At 45.2% G+C, this 19,261-nt stretch overlaps 1 long non-coding RNA gene across 4 annotated transcripts in view; it reads left to right on the top strand.

The window, feature by feature from the left end:
* Window positions 1-12,767, top strand: part of LOC128341890 (uncharacterized) — a 47,696-nt gene extending 34,929 nt beyond the window's left edge. For all 4 annotated transcript variants that reach the window (XR_008314636.1, XR_008314638.1, XR_008314635.1 and 1 more), the window contains one exon: window positions 12,359-12,767. This is a non-coding gene — a long non-coding RNA (uncharacterized LOC128341890). The remainder of the gene's footprint in view (window positions 1-12,358) is intronic.
* The last annotated feature ends 6,494 nt before the right edge of the window (window positions 12,768-19,261 follow it).

Genomic DNA, 19,261 nt, shown 5'->3' with positions numbered 1-19,261 from the left:
TAGTCACTGATAGATCTGTCCTCTCTGCATTTGTCTAAGCCCCTTTTAAAGCCATCCAAGCTGGTGGCCATCACCACATCCCATAGCAGAAAAGTCCATAGATTAACTACATGCTGCGTGAAAAAGTACTTCATTTGCTTGCTGAATGAGATACCAGCCAGTTCCTGTCGGCAGTCCTCCAGGCATTATTTTAAGAGCCAGCAGTCTGGTTCCATCTTGGTTCCAGTGGAACCTATCCCTTTTGTATAGGCCTTAGTTGTCCCAAAATGTATCCCAGTGCCTAACAAATCTAAGTCCCTCCTCTTGCAACATCATCTCATCCATGCATTAAGATCCCTCAGCTCTGCCTGCTTCACTGGCCCTGAGCATGGAACAGGTAGCACTTCAGAGAATGCTACCTGTGGGGTCCTCGACTTCAATATGCTACCTAGCAGCCCAAATTTGGTTTCCAGGAGCTTCCAACTGCATTTCTCAACATTGTTGGTGCCAACGTACACCATGAGAGCTGACTCCTCTCCAGCACTGCCTAAGCCTATATAGATGTCCCATAATGTCTGCAATCTTTGCACCAGGTAGGCAGGTCACCATGAGGTCTACATGTGGGTCACAAACCCATCTCTGTATGCCACTACCAATCAAATCACCCACAACTGGGAGATTCCCAACCCTCAGAGGAGTGTCCTCTGTGCAAAAGGATATGAGCACATTACCCAATGAAGGGATCCCTTCTAAGGTAGCATACCCCTCTTCCTTAGACTGATGTCCTCCTTCCCTGGGACCCTCATTCTCCATGACAGCAGAGCTGCTGTCTAGGGATGAGCCCGGACCAGTCCGGAGGCCATTCTGAAGGCCTCAGAACCGGTCCGGACATGAGGGTGATCCGGCAGTCCAGCACTAGTGTGCGCGGGGCTCTTTAAGGGCAGGGGAGGGTGTACTTACCCCCCCCCCCCCGCTGTGTTTCCCCCGCCGGCACGTTCATTTTGTAAAGCTTTTGGGGTGGCAGGATACCTCCCTGCCGCCCCTTCCCCCAGTCATTGGCAAAAGGCTTCAAAAAGCCTTTTGTGCGTGTGCATGTCGCGCACGCACATCACGTCTCCATGTCATGTGCACACGCGCAAAAGGCTTTTTGAAGCCTTTTGCCGACGACTGGGGGAAGGGGCGGCAGGGAGGTATCCTGCCGCCCCAAAAGCTTTACAAAATGAATGTGCCAGCAGGGGAAACGTGGGGGGGGGGTAAGTACACCCTCCTCCGCCCTTAAAGAGCCCCACACACCAGTGCCAGACCGCAGCTCTGCGGTTCCTACTTCCCTACTGCTGTCAGCCTGGGAGTAGGATACTTCTATCACATCCCTGAGGGTCTCACAGACATACATCCCTGCTTCCTTGAGCTTCTCCAGGGAGTTATTCGCATATGGCTTCATGCTTTGGGGTAAATGGTTGAGCGAAGCCACTTTGAACTACACTCACGGCATTAAGGGAAGCAGCCCCTCCCCTCTGCTCTCAGGTTTTGTTTTGAAACAAGTTCACATGGCAGGTGTCTGTGTTTTCCTTCCGGCCAATGGAGGGGCTAGAGAGAGCTTCCTAACAAACGATATCTGCATTTCTAAAGTTAGCATCCCCTTTATCATGCTAATGATTCCACGTCAGTGCCTCCCACTATTTGCTCTGGTGTTTTCAGAAAAAAAGTAGCTTAAAACCAGCATATAAAAAATCTGGAAATAGGTTGGGATAAGCTAGAATTTGCATCACAAAGCCTGATTTGTGTGTGGAGTGGATCCAAGAATCTTGAAGGGAATTTGGGGTAAGAAGAGAGACACACACTCTCTCTTCTGAAGGAGATTCAGGGTAGAAGCCCTGTGTGTAAAGCCTCCAGGTCAGCCATCTTTGTTTTGAGAGAACAAACTTGTTCCCTGAGAACCAGGAGCTGTTTGCACTGAGCACACCAGCTGTCCCTCATGCAGATAGCCATACATGCAACACTCTTTGTAATATATTGGGAAGCACCCCCTCCACTGCTGGCATTTTACCTTCACAACTGGCTTCATTGGCTCTTGAGCATATATATATAGCTTGCTTAGTTGAAAGCTAGGCCTTAATTGCAGTTGTCAGCAAATTAAAAGTTATAAGCAACGTCTTCCAAGCAAAACAGAAAGGTGGGTAGTACTCACCTTCTCCTCACGCTGAGTGTCTCCTTTGTGATAAATGGAGATCACTTGTGTGCCTGCCCACAAATTTCCCCACTAACCGGCATGCCAAACTCCTTCAACAAAGCTATTCACACGATTGTAGAAAATCGGGCTAGCCTCCACTAGCCCAATTTTCTACAATCGTGAGAACCACTGGGCTCAGCTACCCACTCAAGAACCACCAGGTTTGCAGCCGAGCCCAGTGGTTCTGAGCGGTAACCCGCTCAAGTAGCCTGCCCCTTCAACCAGGTTTGCGGAGTGAGCACTCCACAAACCCAGTTTTTGGGATCGTGAGTAGCCGAGGCATGGCTCCATGCTGCAGCTACTCATGAGTAGACCCCCGGCGGGAGGCTGGAAAGCAGCCTCCCAGCTTGGGGGTCTCCCCAGTATGCCCTGCGTGCTCACGCAGGCCATACTGGAGATTCCAGGGGGCACACGACCCCCGAACTCCCTAGCCCCCGCCGGCTCCGTCATGAAGCCGGCAGTCATGTGGGTGGCCAATCCAGCTGCCTAGGGCTCCCACCCTGCTCGTCTGTGCTGACCTTCCCAAACCAGGTCTCACTGAGCGTGAGACCCGGCTCACCATCTGTTTGCAAACCCCTTTTTCCAAAGTTCCTGACAGCAAACTTCCTCTGGTCTTACCCTTGTCTTGAAGCACTTCTTTCCAAAATGAGTCACTTCAGGAATGTGGCCCCTCTCACAAGCTGTGTGACTCAGCTGGTGCTAATCCCCCACCCAAAGAAACTGCCCTATCAAATAGATAAACCTCTACCCATCCAGAAATCAAACCCTAGAAAAGTCTAACTCTAACAAACGTAGCTTGTCCTTTCCTCCTTGTTTTCTTGTTGGTTTATTTATATATTTCCTTGCTGTCTTTTAAGATAGAGAATCAAAGGTTTGCAGCCTCGCCTGCTCTGAGCCTTGATTTCAAGAGCTTCCTTGCTCTACAGCCCTTTCTTCAGAAGGTGCTCCTTGGATTCCCATTATCTGCCCAAAATTTATGAGCACACCAGGGCAATGGGAGGGTTCTGTTTACAACTTTCCAAAATTTGTGTGTGTTGGGGTGGGGACACACCCTAGGTTCCTAACTTCAGAGGTTTATAGGGTCAGATTTGTGTGCTTGCTGCTGTGCCAAGTAGTAGAAATCCATCTCCTGCCACCCTCAAGCTGAACAAAGAGCATAATGCAGCTCCTTGTGGGGACACGCTGTGGGAACACACTGTGGGGACACGGCCTCTTCTCATCTGTTATTCAAGAACTTCACAGAGCACACACTCCAACCCCCACTCCTCTATAGCATGCGAGGCAACAGACAGCAGACACGCACACTCTAATGTGTCCAAAGTGGTGATGGGCAAAACCAATTTCCATTTTGCCCTGTGAAGAAGCTTTCAGCAATAGTGGGCAGAGCACCCAACATGAGAGTGCCCATCGCCATGAAAATGGCCCTGGAAACCATGGAGGAAGAGGCCAGAATGAGACTGAAGCAGAGGGGACAATACTGCAGATTTTCAGAAGCTTTGGGAGCACAGCGGCAGCTGCTGCCCATGAGAAAGCTGCGAGGTTCAGTGCTGCCATCATCAGATGGAAGAAATTGCTTGCATGCGCATGAGCTGCTATTGCAAATGTGCAAACAAGTGCAGGAGCTATCTCATCCTTGGCATAAGTTCTACAGGAGGATGTGTCCGTAGACAGGAGGTTGGCACTGCCAAGACATGACAACACCTGGCAGTCCATGGAAGATGTGTCACAGCGGGATGACCAGCAGTTCATGGGCAAAAAAAAAAAAAAAAAAAATCCAGGCAGACCTTTGAGTTTGAGGCTGGTGATGGCCAGCCACCAAGGTGAAAACAGCGACCCAGCGAACAGCCGACCACGGGGGGGGGGGGGGACGGGATGGCGGACCGGCAAACAGCTGGCTGCTGGTGGTGGGGGGGGAGGAGAAATGGCAGCCTGGCAAACGGCCAGCTGCCGGGGCGGGAGGAAGAGAAGCGGTGGCCCGGCAAACGGCCACCCACCTGACAAGGAATAGGGATGCAGATGCTCTGCACCAGGTCAGCTAGTTATGTGTTAAAGCACATTCTACTAGGTCTCTGGGCACTTTGGCAGCATGTCTAGCAGGAATACCTATAGAGGACATTTGTAAAACTGCAACATGGTCTATGGAGATGCCATTTGTGAAACACTATGCATTAGACATTAGAACAGCACAGGATGTAACTTTTAGATTGCCAGTCCTGAAGCAAGTCTTAGCATGGCACACTAACACCCACCCCACGTTGGTAAGCTAGCTCTTCTCCAATAAGTATGAATGAACAGAGGATCACAACAAGGATAAACAGGTTACTCGCCTGTAACTAATTATCCTTGAGAGATCCTCTGGGATTCATACGGCCCACCCAACCAGCCTCAACTAGTATTTAAATGGTTGCTTTAATGTTTGTCTCCCACTTACCTTTAGCAGAACGGCTGGTACGTCATTGTCTGGATGATCCTCTGGCTCTTGGCGGTCTTCCAGGAAATGGGCATCTGTTGCTCTAACCACCCAGGAAAATTGATGCACTGCCCATTTTCTTGTGATGCAGAGCATCACAAGAAGTTAGTCCTGAGAATCTTAAAGGCTCAAGTGCACTCTGGTGGTCTCTATAGGGCGTTTCATGGATGTATACTCTGGGGTGTCTGGAAGAAGCTACAACACAGCAATCTTCTGGGTGCCCCCTCTTGCAGCTAAACTGTTTTCATTTTTGCTTCATTTCTACACCCCCAATCATAGGCAGTGGCATTCCAGTCAAGCCTGTGATATTAGGGGACCAAGGATACAACCTTCAGAAGTGGCTCATTACCCCCTACCATGCAACGCCATGGAGAGGAATGTCAAATTCCAACACAGCAGTGCAAGAATGGTTGTGGAGTGGGCTTTGGGGAGGCTGAAGTCCCATTGGTGTTCCCTCTACACATTGCTGGATGTGGAATAGGAGCTGATTCACCTGCAATTCATTGCCTGATTCATCTGCAAGTGCCCCTTGTCCTCCTGGGATATAACTAATTACGCTTGTGCATGCCTGTATAGCTTGGGAGTTCCTAGAAAGTCAGTGGTGCAGGTTGTGTGAGGAAAGGGTTAAAATGTCTTTGCCCTCTTCTGCTGAGAAGAACCGATTGCATTGAGCCTGCCACCTCTTACATCGTCGACAATAGTGGTCACTACTGACATGCTGATGCCTTGCCCATAGTCTGGCGACGTGAGTGGAATGCAGCTTGCTGGGATGCAGCCTGGGTGGCCTAGGAAGAGGGAGGGGTTCCTCTGCCCAGAAGCTGGAGGCTGCCAAACTGCAGTTGCTTGATTGTTTGTGGCATGATTCTCTACTTCGCAGATTAACCACAGGTTTGTCTACCTGCGGTTTGATGCTATGTCCGAACAGGGCCAAGGTAGATACTCCAGGACTGAAGTATGCCCAAGACTACTGGTTCAGTTTTAGAACTGCGATATTAGATGCCTCTCAGAGGGCTGACAGATTTCCTCAGATTCTTTCATCCTTGTCATATCCCCCCCGCCCCGCACCCTGTATTAAGACTGGTTTAAGGTTTGCTTCAGGTAGGAAAAACCACGACCCTTATCGGGGAAGACAATGTAGCAAATGTCATTACTCACTCTTTGGAAAACAGAGTGCCCCTCAGTTAGACAGAAGTCGGGACATCCTGACTTTGTGAATAGGTCTGTTTCCTGACAAGGGATGCAGGTGGGACATCCTAGTATGATTTATATAGAAGTCTCATATCTTTGAACCTAGCCCTACAAGCACCTTGAAGATTTTCTTACAAGATCTTATGAGTCAAAGACTATATAACCCCAATATGTCAAATGAAAGAAAACAACACTTACTCAATGTACATATTCAGGATGCAACAGGTTCAGAAAGTAAGCAGCTGCAGTAGGCATTTAGCGGAGATGGAATAATATTGGCCTAAGTGTGCTCAACATATCCACAAGCAAACAAGAGGGAGACTGTTTCTTGTAATCTTTTCTGTGTGAAACTCTGCTTTTTGCAATGTATTCCTAGATAGATGCACAGCCATGTTTTTCTTCATACCACTGAGTTTCTTCCACTAACAGTTTCTTAGCATGTGCATCTCTAACACACTCTATACTTGATCTTTGATCATATCTTGCATGTGCAAAAATATGGATGTGGAAAAAGTAATGTTATAAAATAAAATACTGCTCATGAACTTATGCAGGGCGATCAGCCTACTACTATAAAAATAAACTTCTTTTCACATAATTCTTGCCAAGATCCTTGGCACCAGAAAGTGCTTATAAACTGCCCTGTGTGGGTGTAGCATTTTCTTCGTTATTTGTAGCTGATGCAAATGTGTAGTTGGAGATCTCTGTATATTTACATGTAAAATGGGTTAGTTACATAAAGAGGTGCTGGAATATACAACAGTAAGCCTGCAAAAAGAGAAATGCTAGGTGTTCAAAAACTACTTAGCTGAAATACACCTCTATACATCAAGCACAATTAAGAGCAATTCCAAATAAAAGACTGGAAATTTGCATGGTGCACAGAGATATTATTAGCTAAGTATGCAAAGGTGAGTTCCGTTGGCCAAAATGTCCCTTAGCCCGAAAGCTGTTTTGATTAATTACATTGTAAATGAAAGTAGCAAAAAAGAGCAATGCATATTATTAACTGTGTATGCAGTATGTGTTCCTTAATCCTGTGGCCCAACAGGATTGTTAAGGGCCCAACCCTTTCCATCTCCATCATGTCTCTAGCAGCCCAGTGCTATGCTTCAGCTTTCGGGAGCACATAGGAATAGACGAAACACTTTGGCTTCACTGCTACACCACTGTTTGTGATATAGTGAGCCTCTTCTCACAGTCAGTGAGAAGGGCTCCAGAGTGGACTGCAGGGAAGGTGGGTTATACTTACCTTCCCTGCAGACGATCCTACTTGCGTTGCTGGGCGTTCTCCCAGCGCACCCACACGCCTACCTGTGCGGCCAGACAGTGGGGAGGGTCAGGGGCTGGGATGTGTTGTCCCAGACCCCGGAACTACCAGGGTGCACAGTGCATCATGGGGATTCCCCCTCCCTTCTCCGGGCTCCCTGCAGTGTGGCAGCCAGAGTTGCAAGCAGCCGCAGCTGCCACACGATTCACAAAATGAGGTAAAGGGAGCACTCGCTCCCCTAACCTCATTCTACAGGGTGGCTATTTAGGCAGGTTTAACCAATGAAGCCACCGGGATCAGCCCAATCCTGGCAGCTCACAAGCATGTGCAAAACTGGGCCTCACTGCTTTAGCATACACATGTGAATAGCCTCAGTAAATAGCAGGGCTGTGCAGTTGTGTCGGCCCAACAGCCATGTTGGATCAGATATTCCCTCTAGAGGGCACTATTGGAATGATTTCAGACATGACAGGAGGGAGTCCCAACATACAGAACCGCTGACAGAGCTCCCCATTGTTGTTTCTGAACTCTGTTGGAGTCCTGACATTCCTGTGGGTCTTGACAGGAGCTGCCTGTCCTCCACCCTCTTCCCTTCTCTCTCTTTTACTTGGGGCTGTATGTAAACTGGAACCACTTGCTGCAGCTGCTTACCTGTTTGCTGCAGCTTCCGTTTTAAAATGCCATCCCCCTCCCCACACCTTTAAGCTGTTATCATCTCTTTATGGGCTTAGAAGAACTTCACTGCCTGCTTGCCAGAGTCCTAAACAACTTAAAGGGGGAAAATGGGCATTGAAAAACTGAAGCTGCAGCCAAAGGAAATCGTGGCCAGGCAGCTCCAGTCTGCTGAAGAGGACATTGTGCTGCTCTTTTCATGTCAAGCTAAGAGAGGGTGATCTGGAGAAAGCTGGAGAAGGTAGGAAAAGGGAGGGAGGGAGGTGGGGACAGGGCAGTGGAGTAAGAGGAAGGGTCAGACTAAATACCAGAGAAATGTTGGGTCTAATCCAACCAGACTCTGACAGTATTTTGGTGGTGTGGGGTGGGGCATCAACCTTTCCAACAATTTTTCTGTCTGGATAAGTTGGATCAGATTGGACCTGACATTTTGGGGGGTGCACATGCCTAGAAAATAGCAGCTGGAACAACCCAGGCCAATTGCTGATACAACAGTTGACATTGGGGCATTGCTAGCATTGCTTCCTCTCTTGCTAGGTACAGTTCTGCTATATGATAGCCATTGATCCATATGTAATTGTAATTTGGAAATGGATCAGAACATCCTACCAATAGGGTTGTGATTGAGCTGCAGCAACACAAGTCACAGTTGCAACCCCTTCAGCTTGAGGTGTTGGAGATGAACTTCCAGTGCATCGACCTTTTGCACTAACTGTCCTAATGACCACTAGGGGCATTGGGAGTAGAGACAGTCAGTCAGGGTCTCCCTCTCTGTCCCTACTCTATGACCCCTGAACTGACTCTGCAGCACTTCCTGTGCTGAGTCACAATCCTTCCTTTCCTCCTAGAGAGCAGATGGAAACATCTCTCTCCCTATCCACTATGTAGTCCTTTAGATTAGATATAGGTCTTTCCTATCTAAGTGTATTTAACCAATACATATTTAGCGTTTAGTCATACAAGGATCTCCATGTGTTTTCTCTAAATAGCTGCAATACCCAAACCATCTGCTGCTACCTACTCTGTAAGTGGAGTGTGTGCTCATTCCTTAGTGCTCTGCTGTTTTACCTATTGTGGGTAAAAATCAACAACCTCTAACATGAGGTTGGGAAGTAGAGAAATCATCTGAGGAAAAAATTCTCTTTTTTCTCCTTGAGAAGAACCCTGCCATTCCTCTCTGAATTACAGTTTCTCCTTGGGAAGAACCCTGATTTTTCTTATGAACTTCATGCTGGACAAATGTTGGTTACAATCCTCAGTCCTCAAATGACATTAGAGCAGTTCATGTAAATATAGTGTGCCACATGCTGCCAATATATTTCACATTAAGCTCAATTATGAGTAAATATGGAAGTCTCTCAGAGGACATTTGCAGAATTATATTATACTAGCTGAACCTGCACAGCTCGTCTGTGCACTAGGACTTGCCGCCCGCCACATCCCCCACTTTATTGCTCATTGGAGTGGATTAGCCACCCACTCTCAGCTGCGCCCTTCCCACCACTCACTCGCTCCAGTCACCCCTCCCTGCTGCATGCTTGCTCACTCCCTGCTCACTTGCCCTTCCCCTGCTCACTTGCCCCTCCCCGCCTCTCGCTCACTCACTTGCCCCTCCCCACTGCTCTCTGTCTCTCTCTCCCTCCCTGCTTGCTTGCTCACTCACCTCCTCCTCACCACGCTTTTCCACACTGTGCCGTTAGTTGACACCCCCCTTTCCCCTAAAAACTGGTACATAAAGTAGAACAGAACCACTTAAAAAAGCTAGGGTCTATAACCCTAAGTTTGGGTTATCCCATTGATGGTAAACTTTCCTTTGCAGGTACCAGTCTGGGGTACCTGCAAGCTGAGGGGGCAAAGGCTGAACACACACACATACACACACACACACGCTCACATGCTCACGTGCACACACACAGAGTTGAGGGCACTCATCTATGCAATTGGAGGGAGTAGCACCATCCAAGGTGAACCTTAAACATTTCCAGGGAAATCTATGCCCTGCAGCCCAACCACACAGCATACACAACACCTTTGAAAGGATGCCTTGCTGGGCAGTCGCACCTGGTCAGGTGTGATTAATGAAAGGATTCCTTATGTGTGTGCCCCTTCTCCTTCCCTGGATGGAAGCTGTTAGAACATTTTGTATGGTAATTCTAAGTGGAGGTTCTACATGCCTGGCAATGCACCAAGATGTGTGTTAAAGGTTGCTCAAGAAATCCAATCTAATCCAGTCAGACACCAGATTTGTAGCGCTACATGTTGTCTTTTTATATGACTGGACTGCAGGAAGGTTGCCATGCCTGGCATTTCTACAGGTTTATTCCAGATGCAGCATTGATGGGAGTTCTGTTGTGCATGGGGTCAGCACACTGGTGTTGCTTTGAAGCACCATGGTATCACTCCCCCTATGGCCTGGCATGTGTGCCCTTTCTGGGTAAACAAAGTAGTTGTGCAATTTCTGGTGTTAAAGGGGCTTCATGTGTTTGTGTGCATATCTCTGCTGTCCTGAATTGCTGGAGACCTCTTTTGCTGTCCCCATCTTGTCATCTCATCCTTCTTGTGCGGATGAACAAAGCAGGGCCAGGAGACTCAGGGGAATGTGGGTTTTCTCCAGTGTGTCTCTTTTCTTTTAAATATATGAATGCTAGGGACACAGCATCTCTGTTGCTAAGCAACGGCAGGACCATGGAGATTGTTTGGCTATGCAACAGCTGCAGCCTGACTTGCCGTGTCGTTTATATGTAATCTACTGTGATGCCAGAGGGGGCACTATAGTTTTCTCTGTATGGGTTGGGCTAGCTGGGGGTTTCTACTCTCCTTCCTGTTCGTGTGTGTCTGTGTGTCAGCAAGTTCTGTACTGACACCTAAGCGTTTGTCTCACAAGTAAAGCTGTTTTAAACTTTGCACTGGTGTGTGTTCTGAAAGCCACAAAGACAGCTCACATTCTGCAACAGAAATGATGTAAAGTGGGACAACAGCTCTGAGGTGGCCAGCAAGAATTACAGCCAGCATAGAGATGACCCATTTCTGGCTTGCTCTGAGCCACACTCTCTATGGTTTTGGGTGAAGCCACAGCATAAAATCCAAAGAGCAGCAGAATTCGGATGTAACAATGGCTCTCTGGAATCTGAGGTTTCAGCAGCAAAACTCACTACAAACTGAAGGTTCAAATTCAGGTTTGGGGTAATAAACTGAGCCAAGGTTGAGTGGTGAAGCCACAGTTTCATGCATTTGGACGACCACAAATATGACACCACAGATATGACGACCATAAATCTGGCACGTTTGCCTCCAGTTTGGAATCACGTCAGAACACGGCCTTAGGTTTGGGATACCCTCAGGAACATAGTTTCGAGTGGCACAGGCAGCTACTGCAAAAAGAGGAGATCATTAAATCTGTCCCTCCCCCCCATGCTATAAAAAACCCTGGCATGTTGATGCAATGCTAGTCCAGATGTCAACCTCTGTAGTTCAGCAGATTTTTTGGGGTGTGTGTGTGTGATATAACCTATTGGCCTATCCCCCCACCCCATTTAGCCAGATAATATCGCAATTATAGCCATTAGTGCATAATCCATGCCAAATACAGAGGAGGAAGCTGGCATTCAACAAGAAAATAAATTGATTATGGCCTTTCTTTGCAGGCAATAAAATAAAGTGATTAACATTATTGATTTTTAATTTGGCATGCTTATTTTCATATTCTAAACTGTTTCCAATAATGTCATATGTAACCAGGAGAAGAAACTCCAAGCAATGTATTGTTATGCACTTGGAATAATGAGAGGAAAGCAATCTCATTATGTCTTAAGTATTTCAGTTTGTTTTATTCGATGCAGCCAAAACAACTACCCAGTATAGTCATTTTGTGGTTGGAATGAAGAGCTGAAAAATACTAAAGGTACATAAGCTTTGCAAAAATATGACCACACACATACAACCCTAAACAGTTATCTTTATTCTTGTGATATCTTCAGTCATTGTAGGAGTCTGGAGAACTTTTTATTCTATTGTATTGTACACAATATTGTGTTTTAGTACTTGGAATTGAGAGCTTTGAAAATAACAATGAACTTATGGCATCCTGGAGGACAGCAAACACTGCTTTTTACAGGAATATGGGGTGATTGTAAGAATCATTGACATAATAAAGCATGTGAAGCATTTTGAGAGCTCCAGGAAAGCATTGTCTAAATGCAAACTCTATTAGCTGCACACAGGTTTTCATGGGTGGAGAATTAGGCAAGCCTCTGGAGCAGCACTGTCTCTTTTGTGAGTTTTCTGTTTGCAAAACACCTTGAAATTTAATAATTGGTGTTAGATTTATGTATTTATCATATTTTTATACCTCCTGATATGTAAATCTCTAGGCGGTATATATAACTGTAATAAATGAATAAAATAAAACAAACTCTGCTGTAAATTGGAGAAGCAATCAAATTGTGGACTGGTTAAAGGCATGCTGTAATTGTTCTTATAACAGAGGTGTACAAGATTATGAATGGTGTTGAAAGTATAACTTGGTAACATTTTTTCACTCTCTCACCAGGTACTAGAAAGAGGAAGACCAATGGATTGAATCAGGTCTGGCTATAAAGATTAATATATGTCGAGCTGTTGGAAGCTTATTTGTAAGTCTGTGGTGACCTGTCATATCATGTGCTAAACATGGACATTAGAAAACAATTACTTTGCATTTTGTTTCTTTTTTGACTTAAAAACTACTTTTTATCAGTTTTAAAAACTCATCAGCTTTGGGTTGTTTGTTTGCTATCTGGTGCATATTTATATTAGGAGCTTGTGATTTGCATGTATATACATCTCTTTATTGTTGGCTTAAAATATATATATTAGCCAACATCCAGACTAACAAAGTGCCCATGTTGCTAACAGTGGGCTGGTGCAATGGGGAAGGGACAATTTTAAACGCACCAGGCAATATTGAATAAATCAATTAATGAAAATTTTCCCTTTCTTCTGTCTTGATTTATTACTGCTGAGTCACATTCCTCTTTCTTGGCAATTTTAATCAATCTTCTCTCTGAATCCTCAAAATATGTCTCTAGTGGTCGCACAATCATTAAGGAGATATTATCAAGGGTCTCAGTGGGAAGTGGAGATTGATGGAAATAAGCCCCTCTCTTCGAGCAGCAGCACAGCATTATCAGCATGAACATTTCATTAGCCTGGATGGCCATTGTATCTATTTTTTTGAAATCTTGGCATTATTACCTTAATTTTGCTCATTGGTTTTTGTTAAGGTTGCTAAAGGAAAGATTGTTAGGAGAGTTATTAAGGAATGGGTAGGCAGCCACCACTCTCTCAATAACCTTGTGCACCTAAGGGAGGTTGGAGACTGGCCTATAATTATCCATCACCAAGGGCTTTAGGGCAGGCTGCTTAACTAAAGTTCTCACAATTTCCTCCTTCAAACATGGAGACATCCTGCCCTTCCTCAGCGAAGCATTTATGATGTCAGCTTGGCCATCTCTAACAACCTCCCTGTTAGATGTTATAAGCCATGTTTGGCATGGATCCAAAGGACATTTGGTAGGCCATACATATTGAAGGAGTTTGCCCACATCCTCAGGAGTCACATATTGAAAGAGATCCGTTCTTGAACCAGAGAGGAGTTACTGGATACCTCTGTGATTGAACACACACACACACACACACACCCGCAATAACCATGCAAAATATTTTATCCACAAAAAAGTTGTTAAAAGCATGACAGTGAGATGATGAAAAATTCAAATCTAAGTTCAGAGAGGAGGGAACCTGAGTCAGTCTCAGGACAGGGCCTTCTCTGTTGCTGCCCCCAGACTTTGGAATGCTCTCCCAGTGGCCATTCGCTCCTCGGACTCCATCACAGTTTTTAGAAAGCTTCTTAAATCTTGACTTTTTACTCAGGCGTTTACATGACTGTTTCTATTGCTGCTTCTATGTGTTTTTATTCATTTATAGGTTTTATGTTTGTATTTAATAGTTTTTAAATTAGATTTGTTTTATATTTTTAGCTTAATATTTTAATTCTCATTTTTATTGTATGTTTTTTAACTTTTGTAAACCACCTTGGGGTTGTTTTTAATGAACAGTGGTAAATAAATCCAACAAATATAAATCAATCAATCAATCAATCAATCAATCTGAACTCTGAGTCAACCACAACTCTGAGCAAGTCCACTGGATGTGAACTTGCAGAATCAATACATGCAGAATAGTATTGCTTCTTCATTGCATGTATTGTCACAGAATTAGGCTTCAAATGGGCTTTATGCCATGTCATCAAGTCGAGTCTTCCTCCACTTATGCTCTAGTTTTCTCCCTTGCTATTTCAACTCCCATACCTTTTCAGTATATCATGGAGCCAGTTTTGAAAAAGAATGGAGAAGGTGCTTAGGGGCGATAGTGTCTACTGCCCTGGTAAGCTCCCTATTCCAAGTCTCCACAAGGGCATCAACAGAATCACTGGCAGAACCAATGTTCTGGAATCCTTGGATTCCAGCAGCCTACTTGGGTGGACCATCCTAATATGTCCTGCACCCCTGAAGAGGTGGATTGTGGCCATAAAACCAATGCTTATCAGATGGTGGTCCGTCCATGACAATGAAGACACTCTACTCCCAATGCCTCTAGTGGTCAATAGGATAGTCGATGCATTGGAACTCCATCTCCAACAAAATGAGGGCCTGTGATGGCACCCCTTAGGGTCTCAGCACATCCTCAAAGGTCTCAGAGCCGCAATGGGATTGTGTTCACTGACCACATTGGAAAGAGCTGGATTAGTGTGGATGTGGAACTCGATTTCAGGTGAGAAACGTACGGCTCTATCACAGCCAGTGTTTCAGAGTCTATTGAAGACTACCCTTTTCACTCAGGTCTTTGACTAGTAAGTAGTTGTCCTCTGACTTCTTTTTAAATTAGTATTTTGGCTGGATCTGCTGCCTTTAATTGTGTTTTTAATTACTTGTTTTAATTTGTTGGGGTGTTGATATTGAAAAATTAACTTTCCTGTGCATTCCCATTCAGCCTGCTGCTGATCAGGATTCATGTCTGACACCTGTTCCGATACCTCAGCTTCAGAGTCTGGTCTCCCTGCCAAATCCTGTTGCTGTGCCTCTGAGCCCTCACTAGCAGGCTAATCCTCCCATTCCTCCTCTGACTCTTCTGAGTCAGAAGTCTGAGCCATGACAACATCTGGACCCAAACCTCTCCCTGATCTCTCAGGTTGAGGCAATGGCCAGGAGTGCTTTTTTTTCAGCTTTGGCTGATATGCCAGCTACTACACCCATTTCTCAAGACAAAGGACCTTAAAACAGTGGTAACTTCCAGGCTTGACTATTGCAATGTACTCTATGTTGGGCTGCCTTTCTACGTAGTTCAGAAACTGCAACTGGTGTAGAATGTGGCAGCCAGGTTGGTCTCTTGGGCCACCTGTAGAGAACACATTACTCCTATTTTAAAAGAACTACACTGGCTGCAAACTAGTTTCCTGGCAAAATACAAAGTGCTGGTTATTACCTATAAAGCCCTGAAAGGCTTGGGCCCAGGGTATTTAAGATAGTCCCTTTTTCTTCATGAACCCTGTGGCCTATTAAGATAATCAGGGGAGGTCCCGTTGTGGTTGCCACTGGCTCACTTGGTGGTAACCCAAACCTGGGCCTTCTTGAGAGTTGACCTCTGTAACACACTCCCAAATGAAATTAGAAACTCCCCATCTCTGGATGTTTTTAAACATCTTTAAAAGACTCACCCGTTTCATCAGGCTTTTAAATTATGACGTTGTAAAGTTTTATTTACAGTAATTCTAACCTGTTTTATATTATTTTGAGGGGTTAGCTGCTGTTTGTTTAGATTATAAACTGCTCTGAGATGTTATATGGGGTGGTATATAAGTGCATTTAAATAAATAAATAAATAAATAAATAAATATGAAATAAAATAAAATAAAACTAATAACCGAACTCAAAGTAGGATCAAGGTATCCAGCATTCAGTAACTATTGGGAAGTCTGGACTAGAGCAGTAATATTTTATTTTAACATTAGAGAAAAATATTTTCTGCACACCTCAATACTATTTACAAATATTGGAAAATAAACTCTGTTGACTTCCTGTATATGTCCATCTTGTTGGAACTGAAGGACTATATGCTGTCTCTTGTCTTAATGACATAGGAGGACAGACTAGTGAGTCAGAGGGCTAGAGGAGCAAGACACTGGTCATCCCTTCTATACTGCTCTGATGCTATCCCTTTGGAATGTGGATTGCTACTGTCAGGGACACTTCCTTCCTTCCAGCCACTTCCTTCCTCTCCCTTCTCTTCCTGTTCTTTCTACCTGGCAACATGCAAGCTCCTCTTCCCTGCACCATGTGCATAGAGATGCAGAATCCATCTGCATCCAGCTAGCTAGCTAGATTAAAGATCCCATCTCCTCACTTTCATTTCTAGAATGGAGTTCTCTAATAAATACCACTTATATTGATTTGAAACTATGAACTGGCTCTAAGTTACTTTACTCTCAGCATATACACATGCCTACTAAATTCCGCTGTGTTGTGCCTCTGTGCACTCTGCTATAATGAAAAAGGGTTTCTCTTACCAGAGATAATTCCCAACACATCTGGCATCCAGTGTTCCCTCTAACAGGGAATCCCAGATGTTGTTGATGAAAACTCCCATAATTCTCAGCCAAAAGCCATCACAGCTGTGGATGCTGCAAGTTGTAGTCAACAACTTCTGGAATTCCCTGTTAAAGGGAATGGTGCTGGCATCTCAACTTGAGAGTGAGAGGTTTATACATCAAGGTAAAAGGAGAGAAATGCTAATTGCTAAGTAATCACAAATGTGCAGCATTATATCTCCTAACAAGCAAGTAAAAAACTCTGCAGAAATTAAAATAATTGGTTGCATTAGTGTAGCCAGTGATACAGGTTGCACTCTAAATAACATTAACTTTTTTATAAAAAGAGACTGATTTAGATTCAAAGAAGATTGATTGTGCCCCTTTAAGATGTGTGGGCCACATATTTTAAGTGCCTGCCAAGATTATTTCACTGAAAAGAGTTCTTTGCTGCTGCATGGCAGGAACAGACACAACTATCATCTGGTCTCTATTCCTAGTAGACACAAATACTTTAAAAACATGCGTATTTTTATTTTTTATGTTTTAAAGAAACTATTTGCCATACAAGTCGGGGCTCAAATAAGAGCTGGGTAGAGATCCTTCAGGGAAACACCCACTGATGGCTTCTTTGACCTGAAATCTGTTGAGGGCAGGGAACTAAAGGGGAAGCTACTACTGTGCAGAAGTACAATGTTCATAGAGCGGTGGTCCAACTCACCTGGTTGTGACAGGCCAGTCAGCCAACACTCTGAGGCTCTTCTCATGATTAGTGAGAAGAGCCTGGATGGGGTTTGCTGGAAGAGAGGGCTAAGCCCACTCTCCCAACAGACGAGCAGTCAGTCTGCTCAGGGCAGCTGAACCAGCCGACTGCCAGCTCTGTTACGGAGCCGGTGGGGGCTGGGGGGATCGGGGGTCACGCGCCCCCCAGAAACTCCAGCATGCCTTGCGCAAGCACTCAGGGCATACTGGAGAAACCCCCGAGCTGGGAGGCTGCTTTTCAGCTTCTCAGTCGGGAGTCTACTCGTGAGTTGCCGCGGTGCCATGCCACACCGTGCCACCTCACGATCGGAAAGCCCAGGTTAGTGGAACACTCGCTCCACTAACCTGGGCTTAGAGGAGGGCTACTTAAGTGGGTGACCCGCTTAAGAACCACCAGGCTCACAGCCGAACCCGGTGGTTCTCACGATGGTAGAAAATTGGGCTAGCAGAGGCTAGCCCGATTTTCTACCATTGTGTGAATGGCCTCACTGTCTCACGAAAACAAGGATCAGTTGTGAAGCCTGCATGTGGTTGTTTCACAGAGCAGAGTGGACCTAAGGAGAAGAGAGATGTGGCCAAAGTGAGAGGCATTGCTTCAGAAGAGGAGCAAGGCTGAAGGAAAGAGGCCAAGAAGGAGAATGGCTCTCCTCCTCCTCTATGAACTGGTCTTGTGGTAGCACACATGAATTGCCCCCTTTGCTAAGCAGGGCATGCCCTGGTTTGCATTTGAATGGAATACTGCATGTGAGCACTAGGGGAAGATATTCCCCTCAGGGGATGGGGGCATTCTGGGAATATCACCTGCATGATTGCATGCAGAAGGTTCCAGGTTCCCTCCCTGGCATCTCCAGATAGGGCTGAGAGAGACTCCTGCTTGCAATCTTGGAGAAGCCAATGCCAGTCTGTGTAGACAATACTGAGCTAGACGGACCAATAGTCTGACTCAGTAGAAGGCAGCTTCCTATGTTTCTATGAGGATGCTTGGAGTGACTTTAAACTCTCTCCCTTTCATTCTGAGGTGCTTGGGAATGGGAGGAAATAGACAGCTGGCCAACATCCCAAACCATGTCACTCAGAAAAATGTGGTCAACCTTTGGATCTGGTTTGTCTAGTTCAGTTATGTTAGTACAATCACCTCTCTTGTTCCCTTCAAATTTAAAGCATAATAAAACACATAAAACAGCACTGATTTGGTGACAGAAACTATGAATAAACATGGTGTGGTTGAATTTATTAATTTATTTGACATATTTTTATACGGACCTATACACAAGTCCCTGGGCAGTTCACAATCTAAAAACACAAAAATTAAAACATTAACATGATTGAAACATTTTAAAATACAGATTAAAAGCTCTAAACCTGACTTAAACCTTTAAAACTGTACACTAAAATCCTGACTCAACAGGTATGTTTTGAGGTTGTTTTTAAAAACATCCTGAGAATGCAGGTTCTAATTTGGTTAAGAGGCTGACAGAAAACCCTCCTGGCCACTGCCTCAACCTGAGAGACCAGGGAGTGGTTTGGGTCCAGAAGTACTCCTCGAGTATGTACCTGCTCTTTCAGGGGGAGTGTAACCCCATCCAGAACATGAATCGGTAGTTGAATGTCACACACATATTTTTAAAAGTGAGTGTGAGGAGTGGAGGAGGGGTTCAGAAAAGTTTATGAAATAGAGAAGGAAGAATGCATTTATCTTAGAGTAAAAGGATTGTATCATTGCAAGATTCAAATGTGATAACAAATAAGACAGTAAGGTCATTCACACAAACAAAAGAACTGTTCTACCAGGTTTGGGAGCTGTCTGTGCTCCCATTTTTTGGCTATGTGGGTGCAAAGAACTAGGTAGGAGGAGGGACAAGTGATTGTGTGGGAGGAGGAAAAGCTACACAGGTTTTCCTCCTCCCTTGCTTCCACACAATCACTTCTTCCTCCTCCTACCTATTTGTTTGCACCCACAGAACCAAAAAGTGGGAGCACACACAGCACCCAAACCTGGGTAGAATACAGTTTCTGTTTGTGTGAATGACCTCCTTATGACACATAGAGGCGATTTTCATGAGCAAG

Source organism: Hemicordylus capensis, chromosome 2 (genome assembly GCF_027244095.1).
Source record: "Hemicordylus capensis ecotype Gifberg chromosome 2, rHemCap1.1.pri, whole genome shotgun sequence".
In the NCBI taxonomy this organism is placed as follows: Eukaryota; Metazoa; Chordata; class Lepidosauria; order Squamata; family Cordylidae; genus Hemicordylus; species Hemicordylus capensis.
The sequence above is the reverse complement of the archived record's forward strand: the minus strand, read 5'-3'. Positions and strand labels throughout refer to the sequence as shown.